General features: G+C 34.0%; 1 protein-coding gene across 4 annotated transcripts in view; it reads left to right on the top strand.

The window, feature by feature from the left end:
* LOC118190710 (plexin-B-like) overlaps window positions 1-19900 on the top strand; it is a 1029017-nt gene that overhangs the window by 894576 nt on the left and 114541 nt on the right. Inside the window, exon 1 of one of the 4 annotated variants that reach the window (XM_085812957.1) lies at window positions 6588-6954. The exons of the other annotated variants lie outside the window; for them this stretch is intronic. The gene's annotated coding sequence lies outside the window, so the exon portion shown is untranslated. Of the gene's footprint in view, window positions 1-6587; window positions 6955-19900 lie in introns of those variants that run through there. 4 annotated transcript variants of the gene reach the window in all.

Genomic DNA, 19900 nt, shown 5'->3' with positions numbered 1-19900 from the left:
CGTAGAATCGATACTCCATATGATCGACTTGGCGTAGCGTCGAGACAGCTTGGAATCGGTACGAGTTACAGGTATACGATCGGTACGATGAGAAGAAAAATTTTAACACTGGTTTAATAATGAGTAAAAAGATTGATTGATGCATATTTTAACACCTTCATTGAGTTGTCATAGCTTTTCAAACCTGCATATTTGGAACATCAGCGTAGCAATAACACGACCTAGGATCGTTGCAGATATATGTTGCACCAGCATTGCTTTTGGTTGACATCGGAATAGTCCAGGTACAGCATAAAATCTACACCAACATACAGTGGGCATTAAATAATGTAGCCAAGGATTATAATTAGCTACGATATGTAATCAAAGGGATATAATTTTATTAAATTATTACTTTTAGAACATATGATCAACGCTGGCATAAAATCGATGCTAGCATAGGATCGAAACCGGTTTTTGACTTTCCTTGTCAATTATGTGCTGACAAGGTTCTAAGCAATTTCGGTCCTGTGCCGAAAGTTGATATTAGTATTTTGGGAAGATAAATATTAGCTCTACACTATTAGTTTTACCATGTAACTAAAAATAGTTCGTTTTAAGCTTTACAATCTGCGGGCGATAATTACTGACATCTATTGTCAGAGAATTAATTAAACTATCAGAAAGAGAATTCAAAGCCAATAATATTTTTAGTGTTGTTTCGCACTCACTTTTTGTGCATTTCAAAAATTTTCAAACAGAGATTTAAGTCGGATTATAGTACTGGTTGCGAAAAGTGATTCTTGAAAAAGATACGCGTGTACAATATTTTCACGCAAAAAAAGACTTTTCATAATTATTATAAAAATCTGGTGTGGACACCACATGACTTCTATGTATGGGCTATTACACACACTGGCCAATGAATTAGAAACCTTTGAGATTTTCATTTGCATGCGTGCTAGGAATGAAGTATGCAATTTTTTTTATGACATGGGTTACACGTGGTTAGAATGCTAGTATAAGTAAGGTGCAACAGTGCTTTTTTACGATGAATGAAGTAAAATGGGAAAAGCGACAGATCTTTCACCATTTGAAAAAGGGCTAATTGTTGGTGCCCGTTTAGCAGGGGCCCCGATTTCGAAGACAGCAAATCTCACTGGGTTCTCAAAAGCAGCTATACCAAAGGTTTTCAAAAGGTGGAATCAGAACCCATAGTCCTTCTCTAAAAGACGTAACTGCGGTTTGAGCACAATTTTCCCAGAGAGTGATCGGCGTCATCTCCGATAAATTTTACCGCAGAACAAGGACTCTACTGTGCTTCAACTGACAAAGATAGTCAACCAAGGCTGTTCCCAACAGATTTCAGCTCGAACCATGCGCAGAAAATAAGAATGCATAGTCGGGTGCCTGTGAGAAAACCACTCATTTCTGCCCGACATGTAAGAATTCGTTTGCAGTGGTGTCAGGAATGAAGACACTGGACATCTGAGGATTGGAAACGGGTAATGTGGTCGGATGAATCACGCTACATCTTATTTTGCAGTGACGGAAGACGTCGAATTTGGCGAGAATCCTTTGAAGCCATGAATCTATTTTGCCTTACTCGCACTGTGCAAGGGTCTGTTAGGAGTATCATGATATGGGGCATGTTCTGTTGGTATAGAAGTGGTGCCCTAATGTTCTCGGGAGTAAACAAACAGCCATTAAATACCTAGATATATTGGCAGATCAAGTCACCCTGCAATGTTGCATTTTTACCCTGATGGCGACGGTTACTTCATAGACGATAATGCAACTATGTATCGTGCCAGAAGTGTTCAAAATTGGTTTACTGAACATCATCAGTCTGACTTCCAGCACCTTCCCAGGCCACCGCATAGCCTGGATCTTAACTCCATAGAAAATGTGTGGGATATGGTAGAAAGACGCACCCGATAGCACTCTCCTTTTCGATCTAATTTACAAGATCTAAAAAGCTGCATAGCCAATGCATGGTATTCTCTGGACGTAAATGTACTCCAGAAGCATGTAGACTCGATGCCCAAACGAATTAGAGTAATTGTCCGTGCAAAAGGTGGTCCAATAAAATATTGATCTTGGGTTTCTAATTCATTGGACAGTGTGTGTAAATATTCTTTTTAGAACGACAGTAAACTAATATTAAATATTGTTAGACTAATTACACATGTAAACTCTTATTATATATGTAGTTAGATTTCGTTATCTGTTAATATTTTTTTTTTATTTGGCACTGCCAAAACATGAATAATTTCCTCATTTAAAACACTTTTGTAATTGGAAGTATATGGCTACGTCTAATAACAATTGCGAAAACAAAGGCCGGGTGAGGAGTTTTAAGCCGGTTAAAGGAGTTGGATGTATACTTACGTCTGGTATTGGAATAAAAAATATTTGCAATAAAAAGGAGATAACAATAAAAATTGCAATAAAAAAGAGAGGTGCACAACTAGATGTTATTAGCAGTCCCACTTACAAAATTTCAATGTTTTACGGCTAATCTTTTTGATATACGTACGTACGGATGTTACGAAAAATTTCTTTTGAATCCAATTTAAATTCATTTTACAATTCGTTTCAGGTTAAAAAAAAAAAAAAAATAGTTCTTTATCCTGTCCATACATACAGAGGTCAGTCGAAAAATCCTCCAAATGGATTCGGGAACGATCAAAATGGATATTTCCTCTGAAATATAATGCCACAAAACTTTCGCCATTACGATACTCCCTTTATTTCGAACTAAGAAATAAAAATCAAGATGCACTTGAATGAGAAGTGAAACAGCAAATAAAATATTGATGCAGAACGGAACTGAAGACGGTAGCTGCGAGGTGGATGACAACACGTTATTGGTGAGATGGGTGAGGGATGACATTCATTCGGATTTGCTTTAAACGAAGACTTCGAAAAATTGCTAGAAAATTCCACGTCAGATGCTAACATTAAAAATTAGGTTAAAAAACAATATTTTTCAATTGTTTAACATATAATATCGTTTTATGATCGAATGACTTGTAAATCATTTTTAACGCAAATATAAGCGGCTTATACTCAGAAGTATATGATATTTCTTGTCCTTTTATCATCACTTCTGAAGCTACTAAAAGATCCATGAGACGTGAGACGATATTTATAACGATACGAATTACTTTCTTTCTTGACTATTTCGATTTGATAAAATTTTAGTATTCTGCTGTTTTCCAGATAACGTCTAAAATATATGTGTGATTGAGTATAGTTATCAAATAAAGTTGATTAAATGGCAGATGAGTTTTTAACACTGAATGGATTTACTGTATGCGGTTGGGTCTTTTCCACATAACCTGGATCATAAGTATCCGCGATTTTCTCGACCCCGGAGGTCACGAACTGCTAATGTATCGCAGGCTCCTATAGTTCGTAAAACAGCATTTAGTCAGCTCCTTTTCCTTCCTTCGTTCTGTGGTTCTGTATTATCGTAATTTCCGCTTGCCCTTTCAACTTGTGGCAGTTTTCCTTGCCTCAAGAATTTCGAACGATGGGGAGCGCGTTAAAAAACGAGCTTGGAATGCTAGACGGCATGTCGCGAAGCTGTGTTTACTGCAGTCGTGATTGCGATTTTTGTTTTTTCACATTATCTTCCTGGAGTTTATGACTGTGATTAAGAAGCCGAGCACAGTGGGAGGATTAAAAAAAAATATGACCTGGGGAGATTTAAGTTTGAACTTTAAAAGTCTTGAAATGAAATTTCATATGGCATTCACCGATATTCACTCACCTTTGAATTAAATAAAACTTGGTGTTTATTAGTTAGCTTATTTTTCCAGGAAAAATAAAAAAAAGTGTCCAAAGCAAATATCAAATGGTGAAAAAAAGAAGCAACAACAAAATAACCTAGAAAATTGGAATTCGTTCAAAAGAACTGTATATTGTACAAAAGATAAAATACGGTGGGAAAGAGGGAATTTTAGTCTTAAAAACTTATATGTTTGCTATTGCATATGGGGATGCACAAAACGGAAAAATTATGCTGGAATGTTATATTACCGTAGCAATGGATTATGGCCGACATCTGTACCGAAACAAACGAGTAATTTTTGAAAATAATTTACAATAGAATTGAAAACGATTTCATGGAGGTTAATTAAAAGCTATGTGGCCGAAATTCAATAATATTACGGATTGTAACCGCATTTACTCGCTTAACAGTCGCACTTTTTATGCGACTATTATGCGGAGAAATCTAGTACATAATATTGTAGACTTTTGGCGATTTTTTTCCGCTTCAAAACGGGGATGTGACTATTTTCCCAATAACAATTGGGAAACAATTTCCCAATAATTGGGACCAATAACCAATTGTTACTGGGAAACATTTTCCCAATAACAATTGGTGTTATTGTTATTTTCACAATCCATTGAAATTAAGATGTGCACCTGATATCGTCTCATGTTTATGTAGCTAAAAGTTCACAAAGCATTAGCGGAGAGGAAGAGAAATTAATTTTCAAGATAAATTAAATAATGAGAGCGGATTATTTAAATGAACTTTAATATGCTTATTAATGCATCGCTTAGCTTTGTTTATTCCTTGAATCATAACCTCAGGATTATTTAGCTTATATCATAGCATTGGAGAGCTATCTGTCAAAGGGAAGAAATGACTTTATGGAGGTCTCTTTTAAGGAAAACTGATTCCTAATCACGTTGCACATGGAGAAAACCACAAAAGCTCCCATACAACCATCTCATTTACTAGGATTGGAACCTATGTCGAACTATGAGTGTTGAGAGGTTTTATCGCGCGGCTTTCGGTGGTCCATAAGCTCAGGCGTCTTATTACTCTTTTTAACATCTCAAACAGGTGTTATTGTTTTTGGTAAAATCCTGTCTGCTACAAATAAAATTAAATTTTTTTGGTGTGTGTGTGTGCATGGAGGAGGGGTCGGGGGGAGGGACGGCGTGTTCGAGAAGCCACCAAGAGAAAGTAAAATGGTAACTTATTAGAAAAGTAAGCGCAAAACGTGCACTGGCGCTTAATAAAAGGACACTTAACACATGTTAAAGGAAAAACACCAACGCTCTTCCTTGAAATAAATCTATTCTTTTTGTTATTTATCGACAATTAAGTTCATGAGCTCTTTATTTCATATATGAATGCAATGAATCGGATATATGGCATTTTGGGTATAATGAAACATTTCATATATTAAAAATTTTTCCAAAGTCAAGGTTAGATGCATTCAGATTTAATTCTTTGCGTGATTTGATAACTTGCAAAATTTTCCTTTTTTTGTATGGTCATGGTAATTACTGTCTACAGGCACTTTGAAGCAGAAGAATTACAGCTTCCGAGGTAGATGATTTAAAGAAAAGTTTGTCATTTTCGGCCTTAGGGATTAAACATTAAAGTGACATTGGAGGCCCATTAAGACTATTTTGCTTGTTAACTACCACTTAAAAAAAGTTTGCCGGGGGAAAAATTGTCGACCCTAACGTCTGTCAATCATTCTTCCCTTTTACAGGATTAGCAAATGGAAAACGTGGCCACGAACGAAAATGCGTACTTTATTTTTTTTTCGATTTGTCCTTGTCATGAAGTGTGATGTGCCCTTCTTGCGCAACAGGTGACACGGAACCCATCATTTTGTAACGTAATTGACGCTACGTAGCAGAGTGGAGTAGGGGAGACAACCCAAAACTTCCTTTTCATTCCTCACCATCCCAACACATCACACCTTCCCTCTCCCGTCCGGCTCATCAACTAATACAGTAGAAATGTTTCTTTATATTCGGTTTGTAAACGGTGATTAATCAGTGCTGTCAATCCGTCTTAATCGTACTTCTCTTCTTATTCTCCCCCCCCCTTGAGCTTCCATCTCCTTCCCTCTCTCTTCACATTACGCCTAGTCGAAAAAATGGGTGCCACTTAAATAACTTTTAACATCTAAATCCCTTCATATCTTCGTGCGGGAGAGATGGAAAAAAATAGTAACAACAAAAAAGAATTTGCGGCTCGAACCCTTCGGCTTTAGTTAGCGCGCAACAAGCGGGCATTAGTATACTTCTAACATTTTGTCATAATGGTTCACAATAGAAGTTCGAAGCAGTCTTAAAATGCCGGTGACGAAAATAAAAGCATAAACGGAAAAGAAAAAAGTTGGCGCGGGGGGGTAGACCAAACGCATCACCTCTTGTACCAGACCTTGGTAGCGCGAAATATAAAAGATTGTTGAAGTTAAAAAAAAACTGCGTCCCTCTATTCACAATTCTATAATAATTACCTTTCCGAAAAACTTGTTTGATTGTGACCAAGCCGGCAACAGACGTAAAAATATTTCTGAAGGAACGCTTCACTGTGCTTATTTATTTATTTCATTTCACCCCCCTTTCTTGTGTTCTTTTATTTATTATTATCATTCAGCTAGTTGATCGCCTCAGCCATTATGATTGGCCCGTCCCATTGTTCGCTGCCGCGCGAATACGTCACATGGAAGAAGGTTTTCCAGCCATTCAGAAACAAGAGACTCTGGGGGGATGTAGCCGGAGAATAGAGAGGAGAGTAGAAGTAAAGCAAAAGAAGCAAGAGGAACTTCTTTGATGGGGTGCTTCGGAGGGGAGGTAGGGGTGGCGCAAATGTACTGGGGGTTGCGTAAATTGCCCTCCCCCCTTTAGCAAGTCGGAAAGAAGCCGCAGGGTCGGGATCACCAGTTGTTGCTTAGCTTTAGAGCGTGTGGATGCATGCGTGTAAACTTGTGCCTTGGAATTTCTTGCCTGGTCAACAATCGCTTCTACCTTGCGTAGTTCTCATTTCGCCTTCACGAGATGTTCACGATTCGTGAATAATTTAATTTTTATTACTAGTTCAGACATGTTTTTAATACGGATTTAGAAAGTGATTATTTATCGTCGGCGAGCTTTTTTCTCATCTTTCTTCCGTCCATATTTCGGCTGGCAAAAGGATCTAGGATACCGGTAAGTTGCATTTCCATGTGTAACGTTAGTTTCAGTCATAGATCTAAGACTTCGGCTTGGTATAAAATCATAGCCATGAAACAAATTATTTTAGCTTATGACGATGTAATTTTGTATATGTAAATAAATTTATCATCGTGGTAAATCAGTAAAAAGTGATCAATAGCTTTTTAAATAAATTTATCTGTATGTAATTATAAAATTATTCATGGTATATTTATCACCACTCCTACCTTATGATTATTTAATAAATTCTGATGGTATGTTATATTCAAATTATTAGTTTTCGTTTCAATTGTTTTTTCGAGCGGCAGAAAAAAAAAAAAAAAAAAAAAAAAAGGCTAACAACTTTCTCTCTACTTCCTTGTTTTCAATCGTTTTAGGTGTTGTTGCTGTAAGGTGTTTCCAGTCAGTTACATGTTTACACTTTTTCGAAATTATATTTCTATATTCCTGCTCGACATCATTTATTGTTAAATATTAGGACATGCCCCAGGTCTTTTTTAAAGCAAATAAGAATTTGTTAAACTGCTTTCAAGAACTATCGAATGGTATTTTATGCCAAAATTGGATGTTTATCTAAGAAAAAACTGAAATGAGCTTTAAGATGCTGCCCATATTGAACTATGTATCAACTGAAGGAAATTGTGACATATTAAATTTATATCATTTAGAATTTATATTTTTAGCAGCTGGTTATATCTTTTAGAAAACAACATTTGAGTCCTTAAGAATATGTACAAACTAAAACTAAAAGCTAAAATAAAGGTCTAACAATGTTAAAACAGTTTTTTATTTTAAATAAAGGCATGTTTATCTTTCTTCAAAATTAATATAAAGCATACAACGTGGAATTATTCTTAACCCTTTGGTACTGAGGATCGTTTGGGATGTCCCGGTGTGTTCTGACATTTAATAATCAGTGATACAGAGCAGGAATAAAGAAATATAATTTCGCAAAAATGTAAGTATATGATTGACTGTGGACTTTTTACTACTGCAAAAGTACTGAAAAAGATTGTAAACGAGAAAGTAGAGTGAAAGTTGTTAGCATTCTAAGTAACAGAATGCCCCTCGAAATAATAATTGAAACAAAACCTTATTTTGGGTATAACATTGCATCAGAATTTATTAAATAATCACAGGAGTGCTGATAAATATATACATATATGAATAATTTCATTGCATTCAGATAAATTTATTTTCTTATTAATTTGTCACGATGCCAAATATATTAACATTCTTTCGAAAAAAAATGTTACGGTAGCAGTCAGTAACTCTGATGTATTAAATGCATGTGATTTTAAAATATAGCAACTCTTTGTGTAACTCTCAGTGAATTTAACATTGTTCTTGAAATTCTTGCACATTTTATGACTTAGCCGTACTATTCCCGGACTTGAGTAGGTTTTTAAGATTTTATAGCTCTGATTTCTGGCATCTGTTCAGTAAGCGGCATATTCTTGCGTCTGATGTCAAAAGTCCGAAATTGCGCTAAATGCCGCTAAAGAAACATCCATTAATTCGTAATAAAATGGCTACTTATTAAATTTTATGCCGCTTCGTTTTTTTTTTTTTTTTTTTTTTTTTTTTTTTAGAGATGGGGATTTTAAAACTTGTAATGACAGGTACGGAATTAAATATTTTTTCTTTTGAATTTTTGAGTTCAGAAGAAGAAAGGCAAATTAATCATGCTCCTGTTTTCTCTCTACTTTATCACTTCAAATACATTCCTTGTGTTCATCTTTTTAAGTATAACTATATTACTTAGTAACATGTTGAAACAGGAATTCTAACAAAGAAAAATTTTAGTTATTTTTCTGTCAATTTGACATATATCTGCACCTTTTTCTCGAAATTGCATTTGTATTCTAGAAAATTTAGAAGAGTGGTCTGTTGAAAATTAAGGTTTTTATTTAATGTCGTAGTGGAAGGTTAACTATTCGGTGTGAGTGCTTTGCACATTGAAGTTTATAAATTTATGTATTTCAATGTAGTACTGCTATTTTCAAATGCACGTATGCTCTTCCCAGAACGGATGAGTTATTTGGCGCCTGAGTCAAGATAGGTTGTTTACTAGTTTCCAACTTGTTTCTCGATTTGCAGTTGACAACATTAAGTTATGTCTTAATAACATGTTAAATTGATAAAATTATGTATCAGTATTCATTAATTAATTATGTTAAGAAGTCCCCATATATATGGCTTAATTGAAATTCGTGGTATCCTGTTTATTTTGATTTTAACACGATGCTAAGAAGGTCCCCTCTTTCGAGTTCATAACTACCACCCTTGGAACTGCAAATAAGTGCCATTCCTATACTTATCGAATGTTTATTATTCATTGCAGCCTGAGGAGGGCAATGCCTTTTCATCGTTCTCTTCTGAAGAACAATGAAGTGATCATTATAAGTTTTCGCTTTCATTTCATAGTCGATTGCTTGATTGCGAGAGGCGATATTCGGGAGTTCACGAACGGATATTCGTGTTTAGCTGCGCACATTTACTCGCATTTAAATGCTTATCATATTTTTATTATTCGTAAAAGAAGAAAATATAATTTACTAAACATTGATAGTTTGTATTTATGTTCGTATTAATGTGCGAATTAGAAGCTTCTTTTAAATTTTTTGCATTTTTCAATTCTAATTATATATATTCATCGTAAATGGATCATACATTTATATCTATATATATATAAATCAAATTTAAAGTTGAGTTTGTATAAAATCAAAGTGTACGATCCCGAAGACTTTACTGTAAAGAATTAGTAAAGAACAAGTCGAGAAAATATTAAAATGATTCATATATGTATATATTTATAATAACAATCATAGTTATATAATAATATTTATAATAATTATTCATAATAATAATCTGATACGAATGGTTAATTTCATATTGAAATGAATCATTATGACTTAAAACATTTGATAGACTTTTAGGACCACTACTAGGGAAAATATTAAAGGTTTATTTTATTTTACCAGTAAAGGACAACGCATCCTATTTGCTGAATTCTTCCCAGTGGAAAAATAGTAGTTCAGCTGGTGTTAAATGATAGTACTGTATGGTATTAGAGATTTAATTTTATTCAATAATTTCATCTACCAAGGGAAATTGCGTTTTTTGCTAGGTAAACATTATAAGATAATCATTTCATTGGCAAATAATAAGCATCTATGTTACAGTTTTATCACAGATGTTCTTTTTTTTAGACAAAAGGGCTATTAGTCTCGAAATAGGATTTTGCGTGGTCGGAAGTAAATGCATTGTTTCACTCTTCATTCGAATCTGTTGCCATTCAGAAAGCGTAAAAATAAATGGTATAGTGTAATCTTTCGTACTTAACAGACTAAACCATTTAAAAGGAATGGATGGAGTTCTCAAAAAGTTTTTTTAATTTGATTGATTTAAATTAGGATGCATTTAATTCATGATATAGCTAATTAAAAACATTAAGTATTTTTATAGAATTACATTACATATTTTTTCACTTTTTAAATATACAGACAACATATAACTTTCCCATCTTCATCTAAATGTATATTTATTTAATATATAAAATGTTTCGCCATTTCACCTACTGATAACCTATATAAAACTCAAAAAGGCCCTTTTGGGCGATCTTTAAAATCTGAATCGTTTCAGTTTCTTTTTTCTTTCTTTTTTTTTTTTTTTTTCTTCTTTTTCTCTTTTTTTTCTTTTTCTTTTCTTTTTTTTTTTTACGGAGGGTTGAGTTAAAATAAATAAATAAGTAAACATTAATTAAGTATCGCATGGCAATGTCAAATGTTAATATTTTGACAGCTGACTAATTGCCTGGCTGCGTGGGAGTTAAGCTCAAGATAAGCCTATTGGATTGGTAACATTTGCCATGCCGTGTGGATGAGAATGACAAGGTAGAGTAATGGCTTAAATGGCCAAAAATTAAAGGTGGCTCCGCTATAGATGTTTGTGACTTCATTCAGGGTGAAAGTATACACGTAAAAACACATATAGCACATGATTTATATAGAACCTTAAGTTCATTAAGATAGGAAAAGTCAGTTAATAGTAATATTATGTCATACGAGTAAATGAAATATAACACTCTTAACTTTTTAATCAGGTTGCGACGTTCTGTATTATCTAAGATATCAGCTGTGGGGGAGGGTAGTGTGGGTACACATTACTACGTTATGAACAGTAAATTTTCTCTAAGAAGAGGAAAACAAAAAAAGTACAAACTGGAGATTTAAAATTAGTCTAATTCTTCAAAGAAGATTTAACCATTAAAAATAAAAATAATTAAAAAAAAAAAAAAAAAATTAAAGATTAACTAAATTTTTATACTGCCATCTGATTTATTTATTTAGGTTTCGGCTTAAACTAAGCAGTTACGATATTCGTGTTAGTTAAAGAAATATTCCTTAGAAAATCGTATTAGAAACGAGCTGCTTAAAATCGCTAAATAGTTGAGAAGGGGAACTTGCGATGGTATTATTATATCATAGATTAACATCATAGCTTTGTGTAGATTTAACAAAGAAAAGATTTAATTATTCATTAAGCAGTTGCGTATTTTTTTAGATCCCTTTTCAGATGAAGATGGAAACAAATTTTTTCCCGCAAGTAAAGTGTAAAAAATTTCAGTTTTGCCAGAAAAGGATATTCATGTTGTGAAAATAACAACACTTTCTTCGAAATTAAGAAAGAGGGACATTATAGAATGTTCTTAGGCATATTTTGCTGTATATTAAATTATTTAAAAAAATTTTTAATTCACTTCATTATGTTTATTTTATGTTTGTTAAGGTGCGTATATGTAATGTTTGTATGTTAAAATGGAGGGTTTTTTTTTTTTTTTTTTATTTTTTTTTATTTTTTTTATTGTTGATAGTGGTTGTCGTAAACTGCATAATAATCTAATGTGTTATGAGAGTTTTATAATTCATATTTTCAGAAATTATTATATAAAAAGCGTCTGCACAAGAAATTATTTATTTTCTCACAAAACATCAATATATGAGCTTTGTCTAAAGCGAGATGTGCCATCCCTAAAATGCGATTGAAAATGCTTATCACAACTTCTGAAAAACAGCTATTAAACACATAGCTAATTAGAAAAAGATTTCAATTGTGTATAAACCAGTATGCGATCCTGCATTAAGTGAATCTATGCATCATATCATGCATGGCGAATCTATTTTAATCATAATCAGTTTTCATATAGCATTATTCAAATTGGACTTCGTGAAGGCATATAAAAACGATCCTTTTCTATCAGGTGTTTACCTTTGTTTTATTGTTAGAAAAGCTCGCCTCGAAAATTTTCGTGGTTTTCATCATATGTAACTTTGTTGCGAGTTACTTGACCTTAGAAATTTCTCCACGAAGGCATCTCTCAGAAAAATAGCCCTCGTGTGCTTTGCCACAACCAGTTTAAACCAGTCGTAAAAAGCCTGCACGGAGGTAATTCTCCCTGTAGACCTGTCGTGTGCTTTGTGGAAATCTAAACAGTCCACTCGCACATTATTTTAATTACATCGTGTGTAAAGATTTATTGTTTTCATTAATTTTTATGGACTGTAGTCCTCATTTTCACTTTTATTCAAACTTTAAATAAAAAAATTCACAAACCTCCAGGCGTGGTGCGGGAAATGAATGTTTAAATTTCCGTGTAAGTGAAGCGTTGATTAAGACTTGTCGTTTTCGCCTTTTGGGTATCTAAAATCATTTCACCAATTGGTAGCAAGAAGGAACATTCAATAATAATCCTAGAGGAAAAACTGAAGCTAAATGCTTACCCCCCTGCCCCCCCCCAAAAGCGCCTTCCAAACAGAAATATTATTAAATATAAAAAAGACCACTCGAATAAAGAAATACCTTCTAACAAAAGAGAAGTCCTGAAAAGATGGTGTAATTCATTTTTTACGCGTTTTCTATCACTTACGGATCGATTTCTGCCTTTTTGTGACTCGAGAATGTTGAAGTAGCATGAAGCTTCGCTTGTATGTGCAATAAATAAAAAGATATTCCTTAATTCTAACCTGAATGTCGAATTAAAAAATCATCATTGTGTTTCCTGAAAATTTGGAGAATTATAAGCATACTTTTTAATCGCTTTATCGCATTGTATGTTTAATTCAAATATATTGAAAGAATTCTTAAAAATACTAAGTTGATATTAAAAAAATTGAGGTATATTAATGTTAAGTACCGTTGTTGAAGTTATGTTGTACACATAATATAATGTATTTATATATATATAAGATGCTCTACAAGCAAATGCAAGAGCGTACGAAAGTGAAAATTTCATATAATTCTTTCTAAAAAAATTTCTTTATTTTACCAACGAGCGAAAATCTTGCAGACGCTTATGGCGACTTTCGACTACCACTATAACCTCAAAAGTGTTCAGCTGTCGGGTCTTCCGAGAACGAATCTTATCAAAACCACCAGTGTTTAATAAATTTCCTAATTTGCTTTTAAGAATTTGCCGTAAAATTTTCCTTTCCTAGTTTTAAGTGATCGTTTTCAGATCTTATAAAATTGCTGAATTCACACTTTTTTAAACTAACTCGTAGGTGAGTGATTAAGACTGCTGAATGCTAAGCACTGCCCGGGTCATAATCGCGACCACTGAACATTATCTACTTTAAATCCCGGCAAACGGGCTGACTGCATGCGTATTTTTCATGGTTTTCCCAATGTATAACTACGAGCTAGCCCTTACAAAGTGTACCACGAAAGCATAACTTCCTTTAGGAAATTGAGTCATCCGATTTATTCAACATTCATCTCCGAGTAATTTGCCATACTCAAATCAGCAAGCCCCCTTTTTTTTAATAGGGTGCCTTTAATCACCTTTTTGTATCAGTAGTTAAATGTGTAGAGAGAAAGCTATTGAAGATTCTAGATTTGCTTCTTTCAATAGAAATCTATAGTTTTTACTTGAATTGCCTTCTTCTCTTTTCCACTGAGCGTTTTTCTCGGAGCTATATCCTTTGGGTATCTTGGGATATTTTTCCTGAACCGTTGCTTTTGCACTCATTGTTTCGTATCGAATTTCGAGCTTTAGTTTTTATTTACAACAGGTAAACATTTTCTGTTAGTCTGTCTGGGGAAGTCAAGTTCTTCTGTAACTTTTCTGTGTGCTCGGAGAGAAAGGGCTGTGTTGTTTGTTAAATGCTGCTTTGTTGCCCTCTTTCATAGCTTTTGTGTGAGTAGCAGTCATTCTCTTGGGTTCCTTTTTTAACTTACATTCCCATGAAGAGGTTCTTATTTATCGTCGTTTCAAATGACACCTAAGAAATGAATGAGGATTAGTTACCAATGGCTCAGTCATTTACCACACGTGCGTTTTTCATTTACCACTCCTGATCTTTCCTGTTTTTTAACCTTAATCACGTGATTACATGATTCCTTTCACAGCTGCAAAAACCCATTTCAGAATAATAGCCTGTTTACCATGGTGTCATATCTAACAATGTGTCCTAAACATGTCTGTCCGCAAGGCTCTTTTTAGGCAGCCCTTTTACCTAATTAACTAGGGGGTCATGCCGTTTAGTCGCCTGCGCATATCCGGAATGCTTTGTCAGCGTGAGACGCACCTCCTGCCTCCTCATCAGGGTCTGGGGAGAAGCCCACACACTGCGAAAGGCCATCCATAATCGTGGTGTCACGATCCCAGACCTAATCACTGGTAGCCCTCTTATCTCCTTCCAGGCCTCCTGTTTAGCTCTGCTTTGTATGGTACATTATGAAGTTTACAGGAAACGGTTTCAAGTGAATATGGCATTCAGTGTGCTAAGTGTGAGAACCTTACTCATTGTTGAAATCCTTTTTGATTGCTTTTTACCCGATTAAGAGGCTTGAAGTTTTTAATGACTGTGCCATTCATTTCTCGGGTAAAGATTGACTTGAGGATCAATTTTACACATGAGAAGTTGATTGCGCTAACCATGGGGGAACTCAAATACACTGTGTCTTCTTATTACTGTACGATGAATTAAAAATTTACCAGAGTTGTTTAGGACAACACTTTTTTTATCATAAGGCTACTCATAAATAGTTTCCGTTGTTAGAAGTTACTGTTATTGAAACGCAATTCGTGTTGTTCACCATATGACTAATGGCGAATTTATGAAGTGAGGGGCTCACCTTATGTTAACACTTGGAGGTGTCATTGAACGCGGAGTTTCTCACGATTGTGACATGCGAGACTCCATAAATCTGCCTCCACATACGACAGTGATCCCAGCCACTGTTGCTCTAGTTCCTCTTAGTTCCATTCTGCGAGCACAATATTTCTTCAGTTTCCCCCTTCCACACACACTTTCTACAGAACATCCTATTACTTAAGGCGACGCGTCAAATTCAGTAACGGAGATGATATGTAATGCTGCAAATTTCTGTTAATTGTATTAATAGTGCAAATATTCATGACAGTTATCTATAGCATGTTCGTAAAAATTGATGTAAGGATATTAAATGTTGCAATTTCTCTGTAAATTAAAATCAAATTTAAAAACGTTATTATATATTACCAGCTAGCAATATATTACATTAAGCAATTTAAATAAATACTTCTTGTACTTGTATTTTATTTAAACTTTTTATACCGATAAGCAAGGATTATATTGCAGTAGTTTTAAAGATAAAAGTTATGCTGTAGCGATTGGCAACAGCTTTCAGAACTTTCAGTTTGCTAACTCGCCAGGATAATTTATCACATGTTAGTGTAATTTACCATAAAGCTAAAAATGGGAAGACCACAGTTTCAAAAAAATGTAAGTGCTTGTATGTGCCATCACACAGCACAGTCCAGAATCTGGGTTGTAATAAAATGCCATGAGGATTTGAAATTGTTTTTTCTGGGTTGTAATAAAATGCCATGAGGATTTGAAATTGTTTTATGGTACTTGTTTTTCAAGAAAGCTTTTTACCCTGTTCAGATTGAATAGAAAACTATACTGAGATATTTTGCTATTGGGTCACAGATTAAATTAAATAGTAATAATAATTTCTCATAGGTAAAATTTTTCGTATGTGAAAAAAACATGGAAATTGTTTTCACTTTTTTGATTAAATAAATGTAGCGGTTGTGCTTTTTTGAAGGTAAGATAAATGAATAAAAAAGAAGCCAGAGAACAAATTTGCAGGGGGTATGCAAAAATTATTTGAAAAAGAGCACCTGCTAGTGGACATTTGGGTGAAGCCCTCGTTCACTGTGGTATAACAATTTCATTCTTGACTCTCTTCATGACAGAACTTTTTTATATAAATCTTGTATGCTTTCCCTTTAAAAAAAATAATAATAATAAAGTACTCAGATAGAAATTATAATGTTGGTTTTAGGATGATTTAGCTTATGAAAATGATCTCTTATGTTAATTAAAAGTTAATCTTGTTATCGAAGTGATTATGTTAGCTGTTGTTAATATTAAAATTTCAAGAAGTAAAAATGTTGGAATTTTTAATATTCGAAAAACCTTATATATGAAACTGACTCATGTTAGTCAAAAATGCCAATATTAACAATTTAGAACGTAAAAATAAAATCGCTCTGTATTGGTATAAAAATATTTTGTATATTTATATCCGTAGACTTTGATTCATAGTATTGCTTGCTGTAGTACTTTCATTCATAGTATGGGCACATATGAAAGTTATTTACGTGTAGGCATACCTTTATAGACTCATTTCCGAAAGATTTTAGCTGGTGTTTATTGTACACATAGGAAAAAACAGATATACAAAACTCATTATGTATATTTCTAAATATCCACCTGCTCATAATGTCTGCAAAGTCTTACTATTAAATCTTACTCCTTAGACATTCTTTTCTTCTTTAGAGTATTTAGTTGATCAGTTTTTATTCAGTAGCGAATTAAATGATTAGCATTCTTCTTTATTTGTACTTTAAAATATTTTTTGATTATATTTATCAGGCAATGATTCATTTCCTGTACTTCGACCATTTCATATGTGCGTTATTTCTTATAAAATCTGTCATAGCTTCCTGTTTACGTACATCCATGATGTCATTAGTAACCTCTATCGAATTCTAATAGTAACCTCCATCGAATTTATATCATGAGAGAAATTCAATACAACTTTTCAGTGGATTGATTATTTTTACTCACTGTATTTCGTATAAACAATACTGACACATAAAGCTCGAAAACTGTAGGTCCCAGCTGCTATGTGCGAAGCCTAATCAATGAAGCCCCCAAGCTTCTGCATAAATCTACGGGCTCCTTTCCATTGTACCGACGTCGGCCCTGTCATAGGTCTCACAATAGAGCGAAAACGTTTTATGTACAATGAAAGGATGGCGATGGGGTGGGAAAGTTCTGAGATTTAAGGGACTAACTTAACTCCTCTATCTTCGTAATGTGGGAGCTGTGTTATGTATGAATGGAGTGCTAGTGAAGTGCATAGTGTGAAGCAGCGTTTAGAATCCATTTAGAGGAAAAGAGGAAGAGGGGGGGGGGTTAAAAGTGCAGTCGTGAATAAATGATGAAAGGTGAAGACACGTCGAAGAGATACTGCCTCTTCTATTCTGCTTTAAGCGGACACTTCGATATAGCTAGCCAACCAATACTGAAAAATAAATACTTCCAGTTGCTGAAAATTATTCATTTTGGAAAAGCGTCTTATCGTGTAACAATTCCTTATAAATCTTTGTAGCCGTTGGCGATGTCGTTTTTATTCTGCTCTGTGTCATATCATATTTTATAAATTATTCCTATTATTAAAAAGCCCGATTTTGTTCAAAATATATGCTAGAACAACGCTGTATTTAAATTTAATATATATCCCAAGTTACGGTTTCGGAAATATGAAAAACGCAAGCTCAGTTTCGACAATCAGCCGAGCAGAATGGGGATATAACTGTCCCATACTTTTTTTGTGGGGGGGAGGGGAGTTGGTATACATTTATTTATTTATGAGGAAGATGCAAGTGAAATTTAGCAAAATATGTACGTAATTAAAAACTCTTGAATACTGAGGTTCATTTTCTCATTTTAATTTTTAGAAAAACCTATCTAAATAACAATTCAGTCCACCCCCCCAAAAAAAAAGTATTTTTTTCTCCTGCATTCTTTTAAATCAAAGCAAGTATAGAGAGGGGCGATGCATTTTATATTTCGGGAGTTCATATAGACAGATGCTAAACTTTTAATTCTCTCGAGAAAATTACGAGCATGGTACCCATAGTCGCCATATTCGTAACCCAGATCCACTGAATTTACAATGGTCGCATCCTTCCCCGTTCCATATAAATGAATGCTTCTGTAAAACATCAACAGAACTTAATCACTTCAGCATTTCGATTGAGAAATTCCAACGGGTTTTTAGGGCAGGATTCGAAAGATTCGACTGAAGAAGAAATCGCGAAGATTGGAGTTTCCAAACCTCGAGTCATTTTTAAGAGGATTCGAATGTCATATTTCTAGTATTAAATGAATGCCATCACATGCATTTTTTTGTTTGGAATATTCTTTTCTCTCTGCGGTTCAAATGATTTTTTTATCAAATTTAGACAAAAGAATGTTGTTTCATGTGTTTATGAATCACTTTCTTATGCCGGATTGTTCTTCGTGATTCTAATTATGGTCGGTCTGCTGTTCATCTGTAATTTCTGATACACATTAGGCTTTTTTTTAAATCTTTTTATGTATCGAAAACTGGTGAAAGATAGTGATTTATTTTAATAAGCCTGACAAAATTTTAATGCGGTTTAACGAAAAAGGAATGTGACGTGTATTTGCAATTGCTGGGTAGTTGTGTTCTTCAGAAGGGCGGTCGATTTATAGAAAAGTTTTTTACTTTTAAAATGTTAATCTTCCTGCTTGCCTATTCCAAATAGTTCATGAAAAGTTAAATATTTTAATCAAATCTATGAATATCGTTGCCAAAGAATTTCTAAAATGTGCGTTTCATATTAATGGGGTCCTAAAAAAGAATTTAAATGTCTTTAAAAACACTCACTTTACATATTCACTTAACTGAATATCTTTATCAAGATCTCAAAACGTTGATAAGAGGAAAAAAAAAAAAATTAAAAAAATAGCGTCCAGCGCAATCAATCAATCTGTGCGTCCCACGCCGCTTTCTTCAGGCTTATATTTTAATCTCGGAGGGAAAAAATCCCAAAAAACTTTATTTTCAAGCCACTGTTATTCTGTGCAGCCTCCACTCCTCACTTCCCTAAACCTCGCTCTTCTCCAGTTCTTTTTTCCCTCTTGCATTTCGAAGCAGATGGTAATTCCGTTATCTTCTTTTAAAGTTAAAAAAGTAATAGAAGTCAAGGATATTTTTTTTCCGTTGCCTAGGCAGAGGGAAAGGAGGATAAAAAAAAAAGTGCTTTTTCTTCAGCAGACTTCGCCAAGTGATGGATTCGAATGTCCATACAGACACACACACATACATTCACACACACCTTGCAGCGTCCCATGAGATCGGAGAAAAATAAACACTTAAAAACAAAAGAAGAGGATCGAGTTCTCTGCCTTTTATTTGCTTAGTTTTTGTTTAAATTATAGACAATCGAAAAATTTAAAGTGAAATTGAAGCTCATTGCCACAGAGGAATAGAAGAAGTCGCCGAAAATAAGTGAAGGTTTTTTATATCATCAACTTCCTATGGATGGCTGAGTATATGATAGGCGATGACTTTTCTCGATAGTTGCTCCATGAAATTCTGTCTTCTTTTTCTCAATATTTAAAGTCTACCAACTCAAAAATTTTTATTAAAATTATATCATCAGAACAAACCGATTTGGATATGAAAAATTTCTCTTCCTACGTTATATATATATATATATGTATATGGAGAGAGAACACAAAATTTATAGTTTTATTTCTGAAGACCCTTTTAACACTCTCGTTTTATTTTATTGTAGATTGGATTATTTTATTTATTTAGTCATATTTTTGCGAGCGTGCTTCTTTTC

The sequence above is a fragment of the Stegodyphus dumicola genome, chromosome 3, assembly GCF_044657685.1.
Source record: "Stegodyphus dumicola isolate Sdum_Otavi_A_Nest chromosome 3, ASM4465768v1".
Classification (NCBI taxonomy): Eukaryota; Metazoa; Arthropoda; class Arachnida; order Araneae; family Eresidae; genus Stegodyphus; species Stegodyphus dumicola.
This window is presented reverse-complemented; position numbering and strand designations above follow the sequence as displayed.